Source organism: Nicotiana tabacum, chromosome 1 (assembly GCF_000715075.1).
Source record: "Nicotiana tabacum cultivar K326 chromosome 1, ASM71507v2, whole genome shotgun sequence".
NCBI lineage: Eukaryota > Viridiplantae > Streptophyta > Magnoliopsida > Solanales > Solanaceae > Nicotiana > Nicotiana tabacum.
In genome coordinates this window covers 102,304,845-102,330,448 of record NC_134080.1, presented here as the reverse complement: position 1 = coordinate 102,330,448, position 25,604 = coordinate 102,304,845, and positions in this window count along the sequence as shown.

Sequence of the window (25,604 nt, the reverse complement as noted above, 5' to 3'; positions counted from 1 at the left end):
CAGTTGCAGTCTCCCTTCCTTCAACAAATGAAAAGGAAATATGTTCCCATAAACTTGATATCCCTGCTAACAAAAAAGGAGTTAGTGGAAATATTATATAGCCTATAACTCTTTTAGGAAGAAGAGAATCCCATCAGTACAATCCCTACTAATCTGGCCGCAAACTTATCTACTTATCTCCTTATCCTACTACTTTAGCAAAGCACAAACAACCTATGGTTCTCATGTGCTATAGTAATGGTGGTCTCCCATGCAGTACTTCAAAAGATGATTTTTCTGCTAAGACTGATAGAGGAAGTCTATTAATTACATAGACAACTGCTTGCACACAATCTCCCCAAAATTTGAGAGGTAAATGTCCCTGTAGTCTCTCCCCAAAATTTGAGAGGTAAATGTCCCTGTAGTCTGATAGCTCTAGTTGCCTCCAATATGTGTCAGTGTTTTCTTTCCACCACCCCATTTTGCTGTGGGGTATGAACACAAGAACTCTGGTGGATCATGCCATAGGATTGAAACCGATTATTGCAATCAGAATTGAAAAACTCAGTGTCATTATCACTCCTTATGATTTTCACAGTTACATCAAACTGAGTCTTTATTAAGGCTAGAAAATGTCTCAAACATACAACCACATCACTTTAAAGTCTCAACAGGTAAATCCATATCATTCTACTACATTCATCTACTATTGTGAGGAAAAATATCAATTGAAAAAGTTTATGTGACCTATTTGTACTTTAGGAAAAGGCAGTCTTCCTTGCTTAGCTAGAGGGCAAATTGTGCACTCATTTATTCTGTCATCACTATTCTTAAACTTCATATTTGGAATTTTCTGGACTACTCTATCTGGAGCATGTCCAAGTCTTCCATGACATAGCCTTAAGTCCTCCTCTTTTGCAAAATCATTGTGTAGATGCACAACTGCAACCTTGGTTTGAGCCCTTTTATGCTGTAGGTTGTACAAACCATCAAGTTCCTTACCAACCCCCTTAACTTTCCCACTGTGAAGATCGTGCATTATCCAAAAGTTAGGATAAAATGATATAAAGCACCTCAAGTCCCCATTAAGCTTAGAGATAGACAATAAGTTGTATTTAAAATCTTGAATATACAACACATTTTTGATAATGCTAGTGTCACCATTCTTACTTTCTCCTGTGAAAGCAATGTCAAGTGATGTACCATCAGGTAAATGTACCTTTGATTCATTTCCTAATGTACTGGTGTTTATCTTATCAAGTAGTTATCTGGTGTATACCATGTGGTTGGTTGTACCAGAGTCTACTATCCAGTTTTCACCTTTAGTCTTGTCATATGAGATAGAAACATTAGTTGTACCTGTAAAATTCTTCTAATTTTCACCTGAGTCCTTGTTGATTAGCTTTAGGATCTAATCTGTAACACCTCATAAATCCGGATTAGTTGTAGATGTGTTAGATGACTATTAATGTGATCTTTTAGACATGTGAAGACCTATCAAGATGAGTATGGGTAATGTAATACTCCGTAAATATGAATAAGCTGTGTACGGACAAGGACTATTTATATAATACCCCGTAATTTGAATCGATTATGGATGCATTAAACGAGTATTAGCGTGATTGTAATTGAGTGGTTATGTTAATAAGTGTATAAGTTATGTTAGAGGTGAATTGGGGTCTAACGAGAGGCCTAAGTCTAAGCCAAGTTGGAAAATTTCAAAATGGACTAAAGCTGTGAATGAATACGCACATGACCTCACTTTGAACGATCATATCTCCGGTTATATAACGCGTTGTGTGATACATAACCTATCAAATTAAATCCCTTTGAGTCTAGTTTCCAACGCAACAAACCGTTTGTCATTTGGAGGTGTATACAGAAAGTTATGACCATTTTACTTGGCAGGTGTCACTAGCGCGAAGTCGAGCGTTTTTGCTGAGTATTCTGCCTCGCGCGAACAAGGTTTTAAATACTTTAAAGGCCAGAAATAATAGAAATTGAGTCACTTCTCAAGCTTAGGGTTTCCTCTACACCCCAACTCGACCAAGGCATCCAATTGCACACCTAAGGTGAGTTTTTAAGTGTGTTTTCATAGTGATTTCACTTCTCAATCACTAGTTACAACATGATTTTGATTGGGTTTCATAGGATTTCTTCAAAATCTCAAGAACACCCCAAAAGTTGTCTTTCAAGATTTGATCTACAAGAGGTAATCCTACACCCTTAGACTTACATATATGGTGTTATTATGGAATCATGAGTATAAATCAAGTATTACAACTTATGGTATGGTGATTGGAAGCCATAAATTTCCAATTTAAATACATGATCATTGTAGGGATTTAAGGGTGATTATTTGATAGGATTTGTTGGTTGGGTGTGAATGGATGGTCATATACGTGATGTTGAAAGTTATAAATTGGTTAATCATGATGGTAGGATAAATTGTTGATGAATGGTGGTAATTAGATGAACTAATTATATGGTGATGAGATGTAGAGGTTTATGCCTACAAGGTGTTTGATAATATGCCTAAATGGCTTAAGTTATGGAATTTGTTACTAATATTGGTTCCATTGGATATTGCTATTGTAGATTGAAGGTTCTTAGTGTTGTGGATCATTGTAGTATCACTAAGGGGCGACATTGAGGTATGTGAGGCTAACTCTCTATGTTTGGGAATGTTAATGATCCTCCCTACACTACGTTTCTTTTACGACGTATCAATTGCCTCAGAAATATAGTTAAGCTTAGTTCCTTGAATAGTTGTAGAGCTTCTATTCTCTAGCTTCATAACTCGTTCATGACTTTCATTCCGAACGCTGTGAGCTCAGTTCGTATTCAATATAGACTTGGGTTTGATGTCCCTAAGTCTCAGTATGTCTTATTCAACATGTCATAAACAGTTGAAGTTTCGGTGTTCTTAATCAGTTCAAGAATACATATCTCATTCTAGTCCTATTCAGTATTCCAGTATTATGTAGCTCAGTATGATTCAGTATTCTAGTATTATGTACTCAGTATGACCCAGTATTCCAGTATCATGTAACTCAGCGTGATTCAGTATTTCACTATTATGTATTGCAGTATGATTCTGAGTTCCTGATTTTAAAATCCCTGAATGTTGAACACCTGTATTTGGGCCTGTGGCCGCAGTCAATGCTTTATGCATCTTTGGGCCTGAGGCCGCAGTTTATGATTTATGCATCTTTGGGCCTGAGGCCGCAGTTTATGCTTTATGTGTTTTGGACCTAAGGTCCGCAGTTATGTATACGTATACTTGGGCCCGAGGCCGCAGTTTGTGCATATATATATATATATATATATATATATATATATATATATTGGGCTTGAGGCCGCAGTTTATTATTCAGATAAACATGTTGTTCATCATTCAGGAGAGGGAGTATTCATATCCTTACTTCCTTTGTTCAGTTCAATTATTAGTTACTATTTTAGTTGCTATTTATCAGTTTAGTTATCAGTTATCAGTTCAGCTATCAGTTATCAGTTACCAGTTCAGCTATCAGATATCAGTTCAGTTATCAGTTATCATTTCAGTTTTAGTTTCAATAGTTATCATTTCAGTTATCAATTATCAAATCTCAGTTATCAGCTTAATTTCAGTTTCAGCATTTATAATTCTTTCTTTCAGTTGCTTTACATACCAGTAAAATTCAAATGTACTGACGTCCCTTTTGCCCGGGACCTGCATTTCACAATGCAGGTAATGATTTACAGGTTAATGATTCCGAGCGCTAGGATTCTCGTACCAGCTATTTGGTGATCCCAGTTCTTTCGGGGCATTTTCATTACCTTACAGTCTTCAGTATTTTTTTTGTTACAGTTAGTGTTTTCAGTACTTTTTAGAGGCTTCATAGACTAGAGTAACAGTTAAACAAAGTCACGGGCTTTTCATATTAAGCTATGTTGGCTACAAATATGTTTTAGAATTGTATTAGTATTTCCTCACTTTGATTTATATCATCCAGACTTTCAATATATCAACATGTGTTAGTTTATCTTCAGCATTCAGTATGTTATGATACCACATGTTGATTCAGCCAGCCAGTTGGTTCGCTCGGTCACATGTAGTCAGGCACCGAGTGCCGTGTTACGTCCAGGCCCAGGTTCGGGGCGTGACAAAGCTTGGTATCAGAGCACTAGGTTCAAGTGTCCTAGGGAGTCTATGAAGCCGTGTCTAGTGGAGTTTCCTTTATATGTGTGTGCCGGCCACTCATATAAACGGTTAACTACCAAGACATTCAGGATTGTCTCATCTCTTTCTACTCTAGATCGTGCCATGAAGCTTAGAGCAATAGTTAACCTTCTTTTCCTATCGAATTCCAAACATATTATACCCAAGCGACGCGCAAGAAAGGTATAAGGTTCTAGAAAGGATGATTTGCCTATTGTGGTATTACTATGGAATACATGTAGGTAACAAATGAGATTTGAGGAGATGTTGAAAGTGGGATGCAATGGATAGAAGTACAGATTATAGCATAACCTTATCAGAAAGTACCAAAGCAGTTATCATGTCTCATGGCTATTAGTTTACCTCAGTTACCAGTTATACAGTCTTTCAGTTAGCAAATTTATGGTTATTCAGTATGCTAGTATTCAGTTATATGTTTACCAAATATCCAATTTTCAGTGTATCAAAATTTCTGGAGACTTGTGAGTATACGGTGATGCATATGGATGCTCAAAGAAAATATAAGTAATAGTGATTATAGCGAAACCTTTGCATACTTTAGGTCTGGATTAAGACCAAGACTCACCGGATGGTGCAAGAAGTGATTTATCAAATGATGGTATACTTTGAAGGATAAGTTTGTGCATGGTAGTGTATTCGTATGCGTTTTACCTTAGAGAACAATTTCTTTTAATTCTTGGAAATGGAGCCACAAGTTGGATGATGATAGTTTGGATGTTAGACTCCAACATTGGTCACTATAGTTTTGGACAGAAAAGAGTCTAAGAGTAAAATACCTAGGAGTCAGAAACGTTTGTTATTACCAAAGATGTGATTTCGTACAACTCATGCAAATGACTATAAGATATGATGTATGCAATGAGAACTAAGAGCAGATAGTGAATTTCAGGGAATGATTTAAAGTTGTTTAAATTTATTCAAATCAGAATTAGAAAGTACCACGTTAGTGAATTGCTATAAGAAGCAGCTATTATTGTGAGATAAAGGATATGACAATTCCCCTTAAGTTATGTGACTAAGTGATTACCCGGGATGTTTATAGTATGATATGATTTTATATTATATAGAAAGTTTGGGGTTACATATTCTAATTTTGTTTAAGACAGATGAATTTCCCTAAGTGTGATCCATGTACATAGTTCGAAAAGAATGATAGTATGCGGCAAAAGAATATGGTCAGATGATGAGAGAATTTAGGAGTAACCTTATGCTTCACTTTAGTTATTCAAAGCAGGAGAAGAAAATATGATGCTAGCAGGTGGTTAGTAAAAGAATAGTAAGTAAGTTTTGAGTTGATACAGTGAATTAGCACTTTCAGCAGAGCTAGTAGGGGGTACAATTTGATTCACTTAGCCAGGTTTACTCTAGTGAGTGGATGACAGTTTGAAATACCGAACGTGTATTAGAACCCAAAGAGTTTAATTTAAACTCGAAGTACAATAGCAGTGAGAAGAAATTATTAGCTAGCAGTGAGAGCACAAACTATAGAAGAATAGCCTTTAGGAATTATCGTAATATGGTTTCTCCAGGATTTACAGTGTGAGCAGAGTTAAATTATTAAGATTGTATATGATAGCTGTGAATACATTAGCTTTCCGTTAAGTGAATAATTTAGTTTTTCCTAGTAAGAAAGATTTTTCAGAAGTAAGTTGGAAGATGAGTCGTCATTGTTGCAGAGTGCAAAGAATTGCAGAAAATAAGGAAAGTTATTTGGATCCCAGCAAAAAGAGAAGGATCCATAAGTATAAGACATGTGGTCTAAGGGGTGATGTGAAAATTTTCAGTAAGTCCAGTTGGAGATTTGAAACTCGAATAGTTAGCATGGGATATGAAAAAGAAAATCAGTTCGGTAATGAGGGAAAATTGTATAATTACCACAAGAATTATGTCTAGCATGTGTAAGAAATACAAAGTGAGTAGAATGATCACCGAGCTTTGTTATTGATGATAAAGTGATCACAGAAAGGCTATAAAAAAAATCATCCCCAGTTATGTATCACGAGGGTAGTGCCATCGCATGAGACTCTAATTTTCGGAGTATAGACTTAGCTCACAACAATTCTATAAGTGTTTTCAAGAAGTGCTTAAGAATATAATCAAGTGTGGGAAGTAAAGCTCAAGAATAAGGTAGACAAGAGAACTATGTTGAAAGAAGTTCACTGCTTATCCAAGGTAGGAGTTCGACTTTCAGACACCAAAGATAGTGGAGTTATTGTCTAGAACATGACCTATTCCTCCTTAGTAGCCGAAGTGAAGTAGAAATGGTTTGATGATCCCTACTTGTTGTAACTGAAATAGAGGATTCATATGCTTAAGATGATGGCTTTTTGATAACAACTAGGTCGGGAATCCAAATTAGAGTAAGAATTTGAGAACTAAATGCGGAAACAATAACAACAAGGAATTGGACAACTAGAATTAAAGAGATGAAAATAAAGGATATGGGAAGAATTCAAGGAAAGAATTCCAAGAACTTCCAAGAACGTAAGTTCTATAGCCTTGACAAGATCAAAGTAACAACGTCTTGATTTATGGAAGAAATCAAACGCCTTTACTTAAAAAGCAAATCAAAACAATAGATTCGGATCTTGACCACTTTACGAGTAACTTGAGAGAACAATTAATAACTAGTATTAATCGCCTTCTAAGAATACCACAAAGGAATCAAAGATATCATAAAAGAGAAGTAATCTTACTACCTTAAACTAAGAACTAGTAAAGGTTGAAAGATAAATCTCAAAGCACAAGTAACAAAGGTTCAAAAGAACTCTCAAAGTATGATATACTTAATCAATAAATGTTGTGTCTTATGAATGATAAGAACTCCTTATTTATAGGAGTTAAAAGCACTTAAAATAATGTAGGGGGTTGCTAAAAAGTCATCTAAATTAGGTAGGGGGCCGCTAGGGGTCACAATAGCCATCAATCTTAGGTAGGTGGCTCCTAAGGGGTAACAAAAGCCATCAAAATTAAGTGGGGGGAGGCCAAATCCTTTTGGGGCAGATTTGGGACTTAAAACTATTAGTTTGGGCCATTGGTTTGGACTCCAAATGAGCTCCTTTTGAAACACCCCCTTTTAGACCTTTTTTAAGGTCATTTTGAGCCCTATTGGTGGACTTCAAGGGCTGATTTGGTAACCCAATCTTCCTCCTCTTGAACTTCAATTTGGACTACCAAATAATTATAAAACTTGGACAATTCATCTCCTTTGGGCTTGAGCTCTTCCTCTACAATTAAAAGCTTCTTTATTTGCCATTGAAGTCTAGCAACCTTAGCTTGCAACTCTTTAGCTTGAGATCGTGTAAATGGCCTTGGAGCTTCCAAAACTCTATCATCTCGATCATTGTCCTTAACTATATCCTTGTTCTTGATGCTCTCATTCCCCCCTTCTTGAAAAGAATTCGTCCTCGAATTCGATCCTAAATCAAACAAAGATAAGTCAGCAACATTAAATGTGGCACTTACTTGGAACTCACCAGGAAGGTCCAACTTGTAAGCATTGTCTCCAATCCTTTCAAGGGCTTGAAATGGGCCATCTCCTCTAGGATGCAACTTTGACTTCCTTTTGGAAGGAAATCTCTCCTTCCTAAAGTGAACCCAAACTAAATCTCCAGGTTTAAAAATAACTTGCTTTCGTCCCTTATTCTTTCTCAAGGCAGTTTGCTCATTTTTCTTCTCAATTGCAAGCCTTGTTTGTTCATGAATTTTTTTCATCATCTCAGCCTTTGTCCTACCATCAAGATTAGCAATATCATTAGTTTGTAATGGTAATAAATCAAGGGGAGTGAAGGGATTAAAACCATAAACAACCTCAAAAGGAGATATAACTGTAGAAGAATGAATTGTTCTATTGTAAGCAAATTCAATCATAGGTAAGTGATCTTCCCATGAAGTTAATTTACCTTTCAAAACAGCCCTCAACATGTTTCCTAAGGTCCTATTAACTACTTTAGTTTGTCCATCAGTTTGTGGGTGACAAGAAGTAGAAAACAACAATTTAGTACCTAACTTCCCCCAAAACACACGCCAAAAGTGGCTCAAAAACTTAGCATCCCTATCACTAACAATAGTTCTAGGTATACCATGAAATTTGACAACCTCTTTTACAAAAAGATCAGCAACATGTGAGGCATCATTAGTCTTTAAACAAGGAATAAAATGAGCCATTTTGGAGAACCTATCTACCACAACAAATATACTATCCTTACCATATCTTGTTCTAGGCAAACCTAACACAAAATCCATGGAAATATCAATCCAAGGCGAAGTAGGAACAGGTAATGGCGTGTAAAGACCATGCGGTAACACTTTAGATTTAGCTTGTTTACATTCCAAACACTGTGCGCACATTCTTTCAACATCTTTTCTCATTCCAGGCCAAAAGAAATTTTCGGCCAGTATGTCTAGTGTCTTTGGGACTCCAAAGTGTCCCATAAGCCCTCCACAATGTTCTTCCCTTACAAATACTTCACGTAAAGAGCAATTAGGAATACACAACTTATTTTTTTTAAAGAGAAAGCCATCTTGGAGGTTAAACCTCTCAAAAGGACTCAACTTACAATCTGCAAAAATTTTGCCAAAATCAACATCATTAGCATAAAGTCCCTTGATTTGATCAAAACCCATTAATTTAGAAGTCAGGGTAGAAACTAAGACATATCTCCTTGAAAGTGCATCAGCAACAACATTTTCTTTCCCTTGTTTGTAAGAAATTACATAAGGAAACGTTTCAATGAATTCAACCCACTTAGCATGCCTTCTACTAAGCTTACCTTGACTCTTCAAGTATTTCAAGGATTCATGATCAGTTTTAATGACAAACTCTCTTGGCCACAAGTAATGTTGCCATGTGGCTAAAGCCCTTACCAAAGCATATAGCTCTTTGTCATAAGTGGAATAGTTCAATGTGGCTCCACTTAACTTTTCACTAAAGTAGGCAATAGGTTTAGAATCTTGCATCAAAACAACACCTATTCCTTTGCCCGAAGCATCACATTCAATTTCAAAAGATTTAGAAAAATCAGGCAATTGTAACAATGGAGCAGAACATAACTTTTCTTTCAACAAGTTAAAAGCATCATCTTGTTCTTTTCCCCATTTAAAAATCTTATCCTTTTTAATAACTTCAGTTAAAGGAGAAGCAATGGTACTAAAGTCTCTCACAAACCTCCTATAAAAACTAGCAAGTCCATGAAAACTCCTAACTTCAGTTACACTCTTAGGTTTAGGCCATTCTTTTATTGATTTGATTTTCTCTTCATCAACCTCAACTCCTTTAGAACTAACTACAAAACCCAAGAAAATCACACTATCCACATAAAAAGTACACTTTTTAAGATTAGCAAATAAAAATTGCTTTCTAAGAACTTCAAAAACTTGTTTTAGGTGTTCTACATGCTCTTCTAAAGTGTTAGAAAAGACCAAGATATCATCGAAGTACACCACAACAAATTTTCCATGAAAATCCTTAAAAACATGATTCATTAATCTCATGAAAGTGCTAGGTGCATTAGTCAAGCCGAAAGGCATAACTAACCACTCATAAAGCCCATATTTGGTCTTAAAAGCAGTTTTCCATTCATCTCCAGGATTCATTCGAATCTGATGGTAACCACTTTTTAGATCAATTTTAGAAAAGATTTTGGATCCATGTAATTGATCCAACATGTCATCAAGACGAGGAATAGGGTGGCGATACTTTACCGTAATCTTGTTGATTGCTCTACAATCCACGCACATCCTCCAAGTTCCATCCTTTTTTGGTACCAATAGGACGGGAACCGAGCAAGGGCTCATGCTCTCTCTCACAAAACCTTTCTCAAGCAACTCCTCAACTTGCCTTTGAAGTTCTTTTGTCTCTTATGGATTACTCCTATAGGCTGGCCTATTTGGGATTTGTGATCCAGGTACAAAATCAATTTGATGCTCAATGCCACGTAAAGGTGGCAATCCATTAGGAATATCTTCTGGAAAGACATCTTCAAAATCCTGCAAAAGAGAAGAAATACTACTTGGCAAAGAAGAAGTTAGCAACTCAGAATTAATCAAAGTCTCTTTGTAAGTAAGTAGTATTATGGGCAGCCCCTCTTTTCTTGCATTTAAACACTCTTTGGTTTTTATATAAAAACTCTCTTTTTTCTTTCCTTAACCTCTTTCCTCTCACCAAGACTGTCTATTTTTTCATTCAAACCCTGTTTTATCTCTTCTCTCAAATTGTTGCCCTCTCTCTCTTTCTCTCGGCCATCTCTTTTTTTTTTTCTAATTCTTGGCCTTCTTTCTTTTCTTTTTCCTCAAGCTCAGTTTTTATCTCTCCCCTTGGTTTTCCCATTATTTCTCTTAATCTCTTTTGATCTTCAAACACTTGAGAAGGAGATAAAGGTGCAAGAGTAAATTCCTGCCATTTAGTTCAAGAGAATATCTATTCTTTCTTCCATCATGAAAAACATTCCTGTCATACTGCCAAGGACGACCCAGTAAGATATGACAAGCTTGCATAGGTATTATGTCACAAAGAATATCATCCTCATATCTACCAACATTAAATGAAATCATGCACTGTTTGTTTACCTTTAGTTCACCACTATCATTTAACCATTGGAGTCTATATGGAGTAGGGTGTTTCATGCATGCAAGTCCCAATTTTTCCACAAAGTATGAACTCACCACATTAGCACAACTACCACTATCAATGATCATAGAGCAAGTTTTTCCCTTTATCCCACACCTAGTATGGAATATATTCTCCCTTTGCTCTTCACTATTGCTTGCCAAATTGATAGTCATAATCCTTCTAACTACCCCAATCATGCCCTCATTAGGTAGTTCTACATCATCTTCATCACTCACATCTCCCCTTCTTCTCCCTCACCTTTTTCACTCTCATATCCTCCATCTTCTCTAAGAATGATGTTTCTTCTACTTGGACATTCATGCATCATATGACCCCTTCCTTTACATTTATGACATTGAATAGAACTAGAAGGTGTAAAAGGTTTAGGGTTAAAGGTTTTACCTCCCTCTTTGTTCTCAAATTTACCTTTACCCTTGTCTTCTTGAGGTCTAGAAGAACTCTTCATCTCATGATATGGCCATGGCTTCTTGGAGATGGTGCTTGTCCGACCTTTCCACGAGCTAGTCTGCTTTCTTTTATTTTGATTTTCTATCTTTACAGACAAATCAACTAACTCATCTATTGTTACATATTGTTATAATTCTACTACATCAGCTATTTCCTTATTTAAACCATTTAAAAACCTAGCCATTGTAGCCTCTTCTTCCTCTATACAATTAGCTTGGATCATAGCCATATCCATAGCCTTAAAGTACTCATCCACAGACATGGACCCTTTCTTCAATGTTTGAAGACATTGTTGTAGCTCTCTTTGAAAGTGTGATGACACGAATCTCTTCCTCATCACCCTCTTCATCTCAGCCCAAGTAGCAACTGGTGCTTGTCCTTCTTGCAATCTGTCCCTAGCAAGCTTTTTCCACCAAATAGCAGCATAGTCAGAAAACTCAACAACAACAAGTTTAACTTTCTTACCCTCAGAGTAGTTGTGACAATCAAAGATGGCTTCAACCTTTCTCTCCCAATCAAGGTACAAGTCTGGGTCCCTTGCTCCCTTGAATGATGGCATCTTCATCTTTATACTACTTATATTGTCATCTTCTACTCTACCTCTTTGTCCCCTCCTATCTCTTCCCACCCTATCAAAATCAATATCATTAAAATCATCTATAGGGTTTTCTTGATTTACAATGGGAGCATGGGGTACATTTCTCCTAGCTTGGGGTCTAACATTATTTTCCCTCCTAAGTTCAGCTATTGTATCATTTTGATCAGCAATGGTATCCCTCATCTCTTGGAGTTGCAAATTCAACCTTTCAAATTGTTGATGCATAGCTTGCAAGGTAAAATCATTTCTTGCTTTGATTTCAGCTTCTTGGAGAACCCTTCGTTCATCATCACTACCTGTACGCGACATCTTTAAAAAAAGTGTAAACTGTATCACAAAACTTAGCTCTTTTTTTTTCTCGGAATAACCTTTGAACAAAATACTTTATAGATTTATAATTAAACCCAACTCGTATGAAATTCTTAGTAGTAAAATTCAGATTTTTGGGGAACTAATGAAAGAAAAACCAAATCCTAGAACTATTAGGCTCGGTTGAAACATGACGCGAACAAAAAGGAAAGGATTATATGTTTAGATTAGAAAGAGTAAGAAAATCTAGGATCCCCTCTTCTTGTTTCCTTTGTTAATTTTTGGTAACAAATTAGATACAAAAGAAATATCCCGGAGAGCACGCAATTCTATTTTTTGTTCTAAAAACTGATTTTCATTTTTTTTAATTTTTTTTTTCTTTTCTTTGCTCTTAGTATTCAAGAAATCCCAAGACTTACCAAGAACGAAATCTTGATAAAAACCGCTCTGATACCACTTGATAACAACTAGGTCGGAAATCCAAATTAGAGTAAGAATTTGAGAAGTAAATGCGGAAGCAATAACAAAAAGGAATTGAACAACTAGAATTAAAGAGATGAAAATAAAGGATATGGGAAGAATTCAAGGAAAGAATTCCAAGAACTTCCAAGAACGTAAGTTTTATAGCCTTGACAAGATCAAAGTAACAACGTCTTGATTTATGGAAGAAATCAAACGCCTTTACTTAAAAAGCAAATCAAAACAATAGATTCGGATCTTGACCACTTTACGAGTAACTTGAGAGAACAATTAATAACTAGTATTAATCGCCTTCTAAGAATACCACAAAGGAATCAAAGATATCATAAAAGAGAAGTAATCTTACTACCTTGAACTAAAAACTAGTAAAGGTTGAAAGATAAATCTCAAAGCACAAGTAACAAAGGTTCAAAAGAACTCTCAAAGTATGATATACTTAATCAATAAATGTTGTGTCTTATGAATGAGAAGAACTCCTTATTTATAGGAGTTAAAAGCACTTAAAATAATGTAAGGGGTTGCTAAAAAGTCATCTAAATTAGGTAGGGGGCTGCTAGGGTCACAATAGCCATCAATCTTAGGTAGGTGGCTCCTAAGGGGTAACAAAAGCCATCAAAATTAAGTGGGGGGCGGCCAAATCCTTTTGGGGCAGATTTGGGCCTTAAAACTATTAGTTTGGGCCATTGGTTTGGACTCCAATTGGGCTCCTTTTGAAACACCCCCTTTTGGACCTCTTTTAAGGTCATTTTGAGCCCTATTGGTAGACTTCAAGGGCTGATTTGGTAACCCAATCTTCCTCCTCTTGGACTTTAATTTGGACTACCAAATAATTGTAAAACTTGGACAATTCATCTCCTTTGGGCTTGAGCTCTTCCTCTACAAGTAAAAACTTCTTTATTTGCCATGAAGTCTAGCAACCTTAGCTTGCAACTCTTTAGCTTGAGATCTTGTAAATGGCCTTGGAGCTTCCAAAACTCTATCATCTCGATCATTGTCATTAACTATATCCTTGTTCTTGATGCTATCACTTTTGAACAAGGGGGAGATGATGGTACTTTGAGGTACCAGGATAAATTGTGTGTTCCAACCACATATGGACTTAGCGAGGGAGGAAGATGTTATAAGCCCAAAATTTCAGGTATTCTATCCACCTAGGCTTCCCAAAGATGTATCATGATCTTAAGAAGATTTATTGGTGGAACGAGATGAAAAAGAAAGTTGCAGACCTTGTGACCAAGTGTTTAAATTGTCAGCAAGTGAAAGTCGAGCAACAGAAAACCAAGTTCAGAACACACACATCCATTAGTGGAGATGGTAATATGGACCTTATAATAGGATTATCTCGCTCATTTTGAAAGTATGATTTTTATGGGTGAAGGTGTAGATTGCCAATTAGTTGGTTCGAAGTTGGCGAAGCAGAGTTGCGGGGACCAGATTTGGTGTATCTGTCTATGGAGAAAGTCAAGTTGATTCAATAGCATTTGTAGACAGCTCCGAGTTGTCAAATGTCCTATTTGAATATGCAACATAGAGACCTAGAGTTTCAAGTTGATGATTGGGTGTTTCTAAAAGTTTCGCCTATGAAAGGTGTTATAAGATTTGGAAAGAAAGGAAAGCTCAATCCCAGATACATCAGCCCATATAGGATCCTATGAAGGATCGGGTAAGTAGCTTATGAGTTAGAATTTCTACCATAATTAGCGGTTGTACACCAGTATTTCACGTGTCATGTTATAATATTCAAGTTTCGAAGTATTCAAATCTCATGTCACGACATTTATGTTTTCAGTATTCAGATCTCACATTAGAATATTCAAGTCAGTTCAGTACTCAGATACTCATGTCAGTCCAGTACTCAGATATTCATGACAGCTTAATACTCAGGTATTGATGTGAGTTTAGTGAGTAGATATTCACGTCAGTTCAGCACTCGATTATTCGTGCCAGTTCAGTATTCATGTATATGTTTCATGTTATGCATATTATTATGCCCTATGGAGCTAGTGTTATGCTCGGTTAGCTGGTAGGTATTTTGGAGAAATGTCGAAGTTATCTAACCTTCTCATTCAGGCCTTATATTAAAATCTCCATGTCTTTCAGTGTTTAGTAAGTTTAGTAGCCATTCAGTCTAGTACCTATTCAATTCAGTACCTCATCAGTTCAGTGATCGTGTATTCATTCAGTTTAGTATGCACGTGTTAAGGAAAGTTCATGTTCCCACTAGACCCATTTATGGTCCAGAGTTATCCTAAGATACAACCAGAATAATCATTCGAGGACGAATGATCCCAAGGGGGAGATAATGTAACACCCCATAAATCCGGATTAGTTGTGGATGTGTTAGATGACTATTAATGTGATCTTTTAGACATGTGAAGCCCTATCAAGATGAGTATGGGTAATGTAATACTCTGTAAATATGAATCAGCTGTGTACGGACAAGGACTATTTATGTAATACCCCGTAATTTGAATCGGTTGTGGATGCATTAAACGAGTATTAGCGTGATGGTAATGGAGTGGTTATGTTAATAAGTGTATAAGTTATGTTAGAGGTGAATTGGGGTCTAAGGAGAGGCCTAAGTCTAAGCCAAGTTGGAAAATTTCAAAATGGACTAAAGCTGTGAATGAATACGTACATGACCTCATTTTGAACGATCATATATACGGTTATATAACGAGTTGTGTGATGCATAACCTATAAATTATAGTCCTTTGAGTCTAGTTTCCAACTCAACAAACCGTTTTTCATTTGGAGGTGTATACAGAATGTTATGACTATTTTACTTGGCAGGTGTCACTAGCGTGAAGTCGCGCGTTTTTGCTGAGTATTCTGCCTCGCGCGCGAACAAGCGCGCGAACAACGTGCGAACAAGATTTTAAATACTTTAAAGGCCGGAAATATTAGAAATTGAGTCACTTCTCAAGCTTAGGGTTTCCTCTACACCCCAACTCGACTAAGGCATCCAATTGCACACCTAAGGTGAGTTTTTAAGTGTGTTTTCATGGTGATTTGACTTCTCAATCACTAGTTACAACATGATTTTGATTGGGTTTCATAGGATTTCTTCAAAATCTCAAGAACACCCCAAAAGTTATCTTTCAAGATTTGGTCTACAAGAGGTAATCCTACACCCTTAGACTTACATATATGGTGTTATTATGGAATCATGAGTATAAATCAAGTATTACAACTTATGGTATGGTGATTGGAAGCCATAAATTTCCAATTTAAATACATGATCATTGTAGGGATTTAAGGGTGATTATTTGATAGGATTTGTTGGTTGGGTGTGAATGGATGGTCATATACGTGATGTTGAAAGTTATAAATTGGTTAATCATGATGGTAGGATAAATTGTTGATGAATGGTGGTAATTAGATGAACTAATTATATGGTGATGAGATGTAGAGGTTTATGCCTACAAGGTGTTTGATAATATGCCTAAATGGCTTAAGTTATGGAATTTGTTACTAATATTGGTTCCATTGGATATTGCTATTGTAGATTGAAGGTTCTTAGTGTTGTGGATCATTGTAGTATCACTAAGGGGCGACATTGAGGTATGTGAGGCTAACTCTCTATGTTTGGGAATGTTAATGATCCTCCCTACACTACGTTTCTTTTACGACGTATCAATTGCCTCAGAAATATAGTTAAGCCTAGTTCCTTGAATAGTTGTAGAGCTTCTATTCTCTAGCTTCATAACTCGTTCATGACTTTCATTCCGAACGCTGTGAGCTCAGTTCGTATTCAATATAGACTTGGGTTTGATGTCCCTAAGTCTCAATATGGCTTACTCAACATGTCATAAATAGTTGAAGTTTCGGTGTTCATAATCAGTTCAAGAATACACATCTCATTCTAGTCTTATTCAGTATTCTAATATTATGTAGCTCAGTATGATTCAGTATTCTAGTATTATGTACTCAGTATGACCCAGTATTCCAGTATTATGTAACTCAGCGTGATTCAGTATTTCACTATTATGTATTGCAGTATGATTCTCAGTTCCTGATTTTAAAATTCCTGAATGTTGAACACTTGTATTTGGGCCTGAGGCCGCAGTCAATGTTTTATGCATCTTTGGGCCTGAGACCGCAGTTTATGATTTAGAAGCAAAGATGTGAGTCTGACCACCAGTTGGTTAGATTTGCATACGAATAGACAATGGAATCAGCTCAAACTATGAAGTATGGTGACATTTCTGCCTGCTGTCCTAATTGAAAGAAAGAAATGAGTAGTATAGTTTGAAGCTCATAAATTACATACAGATTAGTTATTCAGATTTCGGAAGAAAAGTTATGTAAATAATTACTTTTTTTTATTTCTGTTTCTTCAATAGTGCATGTCGCTTGGAATTATAATAGTTATGATTAGCTTTGCTATTCTAAATGCAGCCATGTATGTAATGTGTTAGACTCATTAAGGCTGAAAAGCCAATATTTTACTCTTAGATTTGATCTTGGACTAGCCACTTTAGAGATTATGATAGCTGATGTATTGATTCAGTGATCATTTTTTTAGAATCCTGTTATCGTTTCTTAGTCTTCCCAAAAAAAAAAAAAAAAAAAAAAATTTGTAATTACTTTTTATTCTTTTGCCATGCTGTGCAATATGCCATGAGGCAGCTCAAATTTGGGCCTGCTTTCGATGGCTCAGATTCCTCTTTTCAAACCTGCTGGATCAAGGTTGTTCATTATTGAATTTTTTACACCCTATAGAAAACCTTAGTATCCTATTTATTTTAAATAAATACCATTTTAAAATATTACATCCTATAGATACCTTTTATACTTTATAGCCAAATATCTAATTATAGTTACATCCTACATTTAAGGCACCATATATGCTAAATAATATTTTTCTCTCTCCTTTTTAGTCTTTTCTCTCCCATAATCACAGTAAAATTGACTAACCACGTTCTCTCTCTCTTTTTGCATACACTTTACTCTTTCTCCCTCAACCCACGATTCATACCTCTTCTCCCACCAAATTCTCTAGTTCTCCTCCATTATCACTCCATTATCTTGACCATCGCAGATCCACGGACTTTTCACCTTGTTTGATACAGATCACGATGGGAAGATCAACAAGGCCGATTTGATCGCCTGTTTAAGAAGATATCCTTTGTTGATTGCCCTTTTCTCACCTTGTTTATTGCAACAAACTTGCCCATAGCTGGTCTATAGTATGGAGAAGTGAACTAAGTTGATGGACATAGGCACCATTAATGGTAGAGAATCCTTTTTTGGCCTTCTACCAGTGTTGTGAACTACTAATATATCTCAGATGTGTTAGGGGGCTGACCAGCCGGAATTAATGGCTGGCCGCCGGCCGGCGAAGCCATAAGGTTGTTTCTCTCTCTAGATCGCCCAAATCGCCTATTTGTATTCAGTTGCATTCGAATATATATTTCAGCTGTATTCACATGTATTCAGTAGCATTCATTTATATATTCACATGTATTCAAGAGTTTTATTCATTTGTATTTTGTTATATTCAAGTGTTTTATTCAGATGAATTAAGTTGTATTTTGTTGTATTCAACTGTATACAGTTCTACTCAACTGTATTATTCATATGTATTTCTCTTTATTCAGCTATAATCTTTATTATGTATCTTTCAAATACAGATTAATGAGGGATCGTTTTAGTCCGTTGAGTTAAATTAGGAGAATATCATGTGATTTGATTTCCTTCCGTTTTTAACCAATTTAACCTTCCAGATTTTGCGCAGATACGTTACTGTATTTAACGTTAATGTCGCTTGAATACAGCTAAATACATGTCAAACTTAGTTGGAATTCCAGTTTTTACGCCTATTTTTTTGGTTGTATTAATGAATACAACAGCTTAAATACATGAAATACATTGTATAAAAACATAAAAGGTATCTATTACACGTAATATAACAAAGGATATTTATAAATGGCTAACTAGACCTAAAAGATGGTGCTTTATGAAAAATTCTCTTCATTATTTAAGTTTAATATTTTGGGCTTGACAGCCAGCCCGTTATATCCACTGTGGCTTTCTGAAGCAGACCTTGGGTAGCCTAATACCTTTTCAAGGCACCATTACCATAAAACTCAAATATCATAACAAAGGCATAGTGTACCCGATCCTAGTCACTCAAATTTCCTTAGCAAAATTCATAGCAAATTAGGATTCTATGTATTCTGGACAATCCGGACTTAATCTCAAAACCTTAGAAAACGTTAATTAATCCTTGAACGTCGAAGAAATGCTTTAGGCATATATTAAATTTATTACCGTGATTATGTACACGTTCACGTGACACGATTACAATTTCAAAAATGAATACTCGTAGAAATGCTTTAGGCGCGACTTAAATTATTATTGTGATTGTGTACACGTTCGCGTGACATAATTACAATTTCCAAAATTAAATCGAGATATGCGTTCGCGCAACTTCGGCCAAACAATCTAAAATTAATAAAGCGTGACTAATTGTGTACACGTTCGCGTGACATAATTTTAGTGCCCCAAATAAAGCGGATTTACACACATGTGATCCGTTTCCAAGATAAATCCATAACACCATAACTAAAAAGCGGTAAAAGATTAAATACACATAGGTTTTAAAATACGTGATTAAACAAACTAGTTAAGCTAGGTATAATTAAAGCGACCGTGCTAAAATCACGGAACTTGGAAATGCCTAATAGCTTCTCCCGAGATAACAAAATTCCTTACCCAGTCTTCTATGTTCGCGGACCATAAATAAGAGTCAATTTCCTCGATTTGAGATTTAAAATAAACGCGGTGACTTGGGACACCATAACAATTATCCCAAGTGGCGATTCTGAAATAAATAAATAATCTCATTTCGAATAATGTCACTTTAATTGGAAAATCTCCTCGGGAAAAAGGAGGTGTAACATTGACTGTGAGAATTGATAAAAGATTAAAGCTTTATTATTTGGAATTAGTTTCTATTACTTTATTTGACCTCGTTAAGTATTGTTTAGCTAGATTGGAGTGTTTGGAGGTTACGAATAGAGGGAAGGTCTTATTGGATGGTTGATTCTTGTCCTAGAAGAGGTAAGTATCTTGCCTAATCTTGATTTGAGGGAAAACACCTTAGGATATGACCTTATTTGCTAATTATAATATGTTGGGAATAACGTATACGGGAGGCGACGAGCATATATACGGGCGCCATAATTATTTCATGAGCGGGGCAGACTTCATTGTGCCTTATTTGGTTATTTGTTCTTCTTGACTTATGCTTTATTTGATTGTGTGACTACGTGAGCCTATTTGTTCATGGTAGAGACAATGTTTAGGCTTATGATATCTTCATTTGACTTGATAACCTATTATTGAAATGTTGATCTACTTGATTTTGTCATATTCATACTTTATATCATGGTCATATATCCGTACCTTTATTTTTATATCCTCGTGCATCTTATTGATTATTTTATGAGCATATGTATTCATCCTTGGCGATGGATTATTTCAGATTGATATGATTATGACACTTTTGGACATTATGAGTGGATTGATGTTGCTATGACACGAAGTTTCTGCCGTGCGATTATTGTGATTTTGATATTATTATGGCACGAGCTAGGTCTTTGTCGTGAAATGTATGGATATGAATCTATCTCCCTAGGATCGCCCTCCCATATTTCTCTCTTGGTGGCTTACACGTAGATTTGCGAGACACTTATATGAGTATCAGTTTGTGATGATATTAGTTGATGAGTTGGATGTAAAGGTGGGAGCTTGATCTCTTAAGTGAATCTTTTATCACTACTAAAAAATCTGGTTTTAGCGAAGGACAAATTCTGTTGCTAAACAGACAAATTCGTCACTAATCTCATTTAGCGACGGATTAACGACAAATTATCAAGAAACTCTGTTAGCTACGGGCGATTTAGTGACAGATTAGCGACGACATTTGTAGCTAATTCCAGTTTTTTGTAGTGTATGTTATTCCATGCATTCTATTTGCTTTCTGCGCATATCTTCTAGTATGCTACTTGATGCCTATGTTTCCATTGGTTCGGATAGGGAAAGATAGAATCATTCACGATTTGAATTTCTAATTCATAGTATATCTCTTTCCATTGCCTTGCTATGTATATTCATGAACTGTACATGTATATTTGTTAGTGAATATCATTTGACTTGAACCTTGCCACTGCTTCACCAAAGTTTGTATTGATACTTACTAAGTACACGTTGTCGTTATACTCATACTACACTTTTGCATATTTTTGTGTAGATTCTGGCATTGACACTAGTGGATATCAGAGGGATGCCCAGTAGCTGATCCCGGAGACTCGAGGTAGTGTTGCTTAATCGATCGCAGCCCTTGAAGTCACCTTTATCTTATTATATACTATTTATTTTATTCAGAACGTACTCTTGTATTTACAAGACTCAGTTATATTTTCTCTTAGCGGCTCATGACTGCATATTATCGGGTTTTGAATGTTCTTTGTAGTTTTTCCTGTTTGGGTTGTTGTTTTGAGACTTATTGTAGTATATTTATGCAGTGACAACTTACTATATCTTGTTATGTTCGATTTTTGTTGATTATAGTTGATGATTGACTTAGCAGATCGGGTTACGTGCTATCAGGATCGTGCCATCAGGATCATGCTGGATTTTTGGATCATGACAAGGGTCCGCATTTCGGCGTCACTCGATGGCAGTCCTACACCGATATTGTTGTCCCAGATTACGTTTTGTTGTCTGATGCTGCTTATAAGGGTTTAGGAACACATGCTTTGAGGTTTTCTTTCTTTTCCCAATGTATGTACACAACATCAAGTCATTCACCTACTGGTGATGCTGATTTATTTTTTGTAAGAGGTCAAGGGTTAGACGTTAAATTTTGGCATGCTGGATCTTGGTATAGTAACCGGGCTAAATTGTGCTGAGACAGAAGGAGATTTTGGTTGTGATCCACAATCAGACAATAGACTAATGTGTACTTACTTCCCAAATAAGAAAAAAAGTAAAGAAGCAATATACCCGGAAGATTGTCTTGAACCAGAGTTGTATCAACAACGAGGATGCAGTCAATCTCCGTGTGTTGTACTTTATAGAGTTTTCTTGTTTTCCACTAGAAAGACAACACTGCCTCATGATGCGTACAAGTTGAAGTTTTTATAGACATGGTGGACTCCTGCAAGTTTGGATGTAAGAGTTTTGCTCTAGTGTTTACAAAATATTCCACCCGTATTGGAAATAGAATCCCCCGAATTTTGAGCTGGGAAGTAGGCAAAAATAAAATCTAGAAAGCAGCTTTGGAAGATAGCATGGAGGTCAACCCACTTTGGACCAAAGTAAAAATTTCATATGCTAATTAATATACAAGTGAAATATACAATTCATACAAATTATATACATGGCGAGTCTGAGGAAGGGTAGGAGTATGCCAAAGAATTACTGGGGTGAGATGATTAAAAAAGACATGTCATTGCTCCAGCTTACCGAGGACATGACCCTCGATAGGAAAGAGTGCAGGTAAAGAATTAGGGTTGAAGGTTGACAGACAGTCGTTAGTTTCTCTTAGGCTTACCAGTAGTACGAGTACTATTCTTGTATTTTCTTATTGATGGTTCTTTATTACTTACATTTTATGTCATTCGCTTCTGTTACCCTGTTTCATTATTGTTGTTATTGCTTGTTGCTTTATTTTTACTATTCCTTGAGCCGAAGGTCTATTGGAAACAATCTCTTTACCTTTACAAGATAGAGGTAAGGTCTGCGTACACATTATCCTCCCAGACCCCACCTATGAGATTATACTGAGTTTCTTATTAATGTTGTTGTTTTAAAATATTATTTATATACTGAAATACTCTGTCATACAATTTCCATACACACCATATACAATTTGTTTCTTTGCGGCAATTTACCAATATAACTGCAATAGCTGAAGAGTTAGCCCTCCTTAAGTTGCCAGGGAAAGGGATTATGAAAAGGAAGAGCATGAGAGTAACCCAAGCTCCTCGACATGAAGCTTCTACATATGGACCGTCTGAAAAATCTGAACAACTAACAACAATCAGCTGTGTTATTTGAACTGCAAAAATTAGGAGAAGCTGTTGCAAAGGTAGTAATATCGCAATCATTAACTATATATTATTCATGTTTTTGATTTATGAGGCCGGGGACATTTTCCTAAAATTGTATTTTGTGATTAGGTCGAACGTGATCTTGACTCATTCAAGAGCAAGGTATGTTATACAATGATAGAATATAGCTTTTTTATTTTGCCGATCTTGTATGTCCACCTCTATTGCTATCTTTAGCTTTAGTCTGGTGTTTTATGTCTATGGAGAGCTAGCTAATATGCAAATCCATCTTTACTGAATCTATCAATGAAGTTTCAGTTGCACTAAAGAGTAGGCAGTATGAAAATGCCGATCCCAAGGTGCCTTTTATAAGATAATTTTTATGTCTTTTTTTTAAATGTACAGTATATTTGTCATGACCCAAAATCCCAACCATGAGATCGTGATGATGTCTAACATTCACTTGCTAGGCAAATCACCACTAACACAATAATAAAACAATTAAACAATAAAAAAAGGCATTATAATAATAGAAGAGTAAGATAGCATAAACGTATAATAGGTACAACCATCGCGGTCTAAAACTATCTCCTAGAATCTGGTGTACTCACAAGTACATGAGCTACTAATAATACTAAATACAAGTCTGAAATGAAAAACACAACACTGTCTAATATAATAAGCAATGGAAAAAGGAAGGAGACTCCAGGTTCTGCGAACGCCATGCAACACTACCTCAAGTCTCCTAGGACAAGGTCCAAACAATTATCGCTGAACGCCATTGGGACCAACACCAGAATCTGCACAAGAAGAGTAGAAGCATAGTATGAGTATGACCGACCCCATATGCTTGGTAAGTATCGAGCCTAACCTCGGCGAAATAGTGACAAAGCTATGACATGACACTCACCGTAAATCTGTAAGAGTAATAAGTAAAGAAAATAACAATATAGAAAAACGGATAACTACATAATGAACAGAATAAATGTAGTAGCTAACAAAGGGCCACAAAATAACATCACTTCACAAAACAACCAAAATCAATTACAAAACTTCCTTTCCATTGTGGCATGCAACCCGATCCCCAAATATCAAATAATAAACCATTACGGCACACAAGCCGATCCAATACATAAAATAATATTATTGCGGCATGCAACCCGATCAAATATATATAATACTGTTGTAGCGTGCAGCCCGATCCAATATATCTTAATATTGTTGCGGCGCGTAATCCTATCCAATATATATAATATTATTGTAGCGTGCAACCCGATCCAATATATATAATACTGTTGCCGTGTGAAACTCGATCCAATATATATATAATACTATTGAGGCGTGCAACCTGATCCAATATATCAGTGACAACCAAATATAGTGAATCACAACATAAAATAAAAGGAAATTAAAATGCATAATTCTCTGAGGCAATTTGATATAACATAGTAGAGCGAAATTGGAAACAAGTAAGGCAATACGGCAAGTAAAGGCATGAGATATGTAAAAGCATCTATCTGGTAACATGTAAGAACACGTAACAAATAAAAGAGTATTATAACTAAAAGTGTGACATAAGCTAGAATATTTAACAATTAAGGACATATAACAAGTAAAGACGGACGATAAATAAAGGCATGAATAAGTAAAAGCATGAACAGTAAAATCACATAACAATTAAAAATATGGAATAAATGAAGTCATGGTATAATTAAAGACATGCAATGAAGTAGTATACCTCGCATGCTTGAACCCATGGCGACACATATACACTCGTCACCTAGCATATACAATATTGCCATACATAAATCACGTAGCAAATAGATCAATCAAGTCCTAATTCCCTCAAATTAAGGTTAACCGCGACACTTACCTCTCTCTGGAACAACATCAACAATTCAATACGACTTATCCTTAAAAAAAGCCTCCAAACCACCCGAATCTAGTTAATTATGGTTCAAACAAGTCAAAACAAGCTTTAGAAACTACCCTCGTGGGAAAAAAGGTTTGATATTTAGCATAATTTAAAAAGTCAACATGGGCTCACATGGTCGAAATTCAAAATTAAGATCAAATCCCGATTACACATGCAGCTCTGAGTCTAATTATTTCGAGATCCGACCCCAATTTGAGGTCTAAATCTCAATTTTATAAAATTTCTAAATACTACAAAAAACCCCCAATTTTTACTCTATGAATATTAGATTTAATATTGAAATTCATGAAAAAGTAATAAAAATTAAATAAAAATAAGTTAAAGTTACTAACCTATAAATTTGGGAAGAAACTCTCCAAAAACCGCCTCCATGGGGTCTTGATCTCAAAAATGGTGTTAAATAAGCTAAGTCCCGAAATCCCAATCTTTTACCCAGCTGTAGGCATCACAATTATGAACTCTACCACTGATTGCAAATGTGATTGTGATGATCTGATTGGTCGTTTTGAGTACTTTAGCTCTATTTCCCCTATTTGATACTTTACATATGTGTATTTGTGGTTACGTAACTTGCCGGGATGATTGGTTTTATTTCAGGGAGTTTCAGGATAAATTGGTTTGACTTTTGTATAGACGACTCCGGAATGCAATTTTTATGGTTTTAATAGCTTATGGTGATTTTGGACTTAGGCGTATGTCCAGATTTGGATTTGGAGGACCGCAGGTGTAATGATCCGACTAGTAGATTTGAGCTTTAGCGTTTCGTTCAGTAGTTCGAGGCCGTAAGTGACTTCATATTATGTATTATGACTTGCGTGCATAGTCGGTTTTGGTTTTCGAATGATTCGGGATTCATTTGGAATAATGATTTTTTATTTTAGAAGCTTAAGTTGGAAATTTTGACGGATGTTTGGCTTTTGCGAAAACGATCTTAGAAT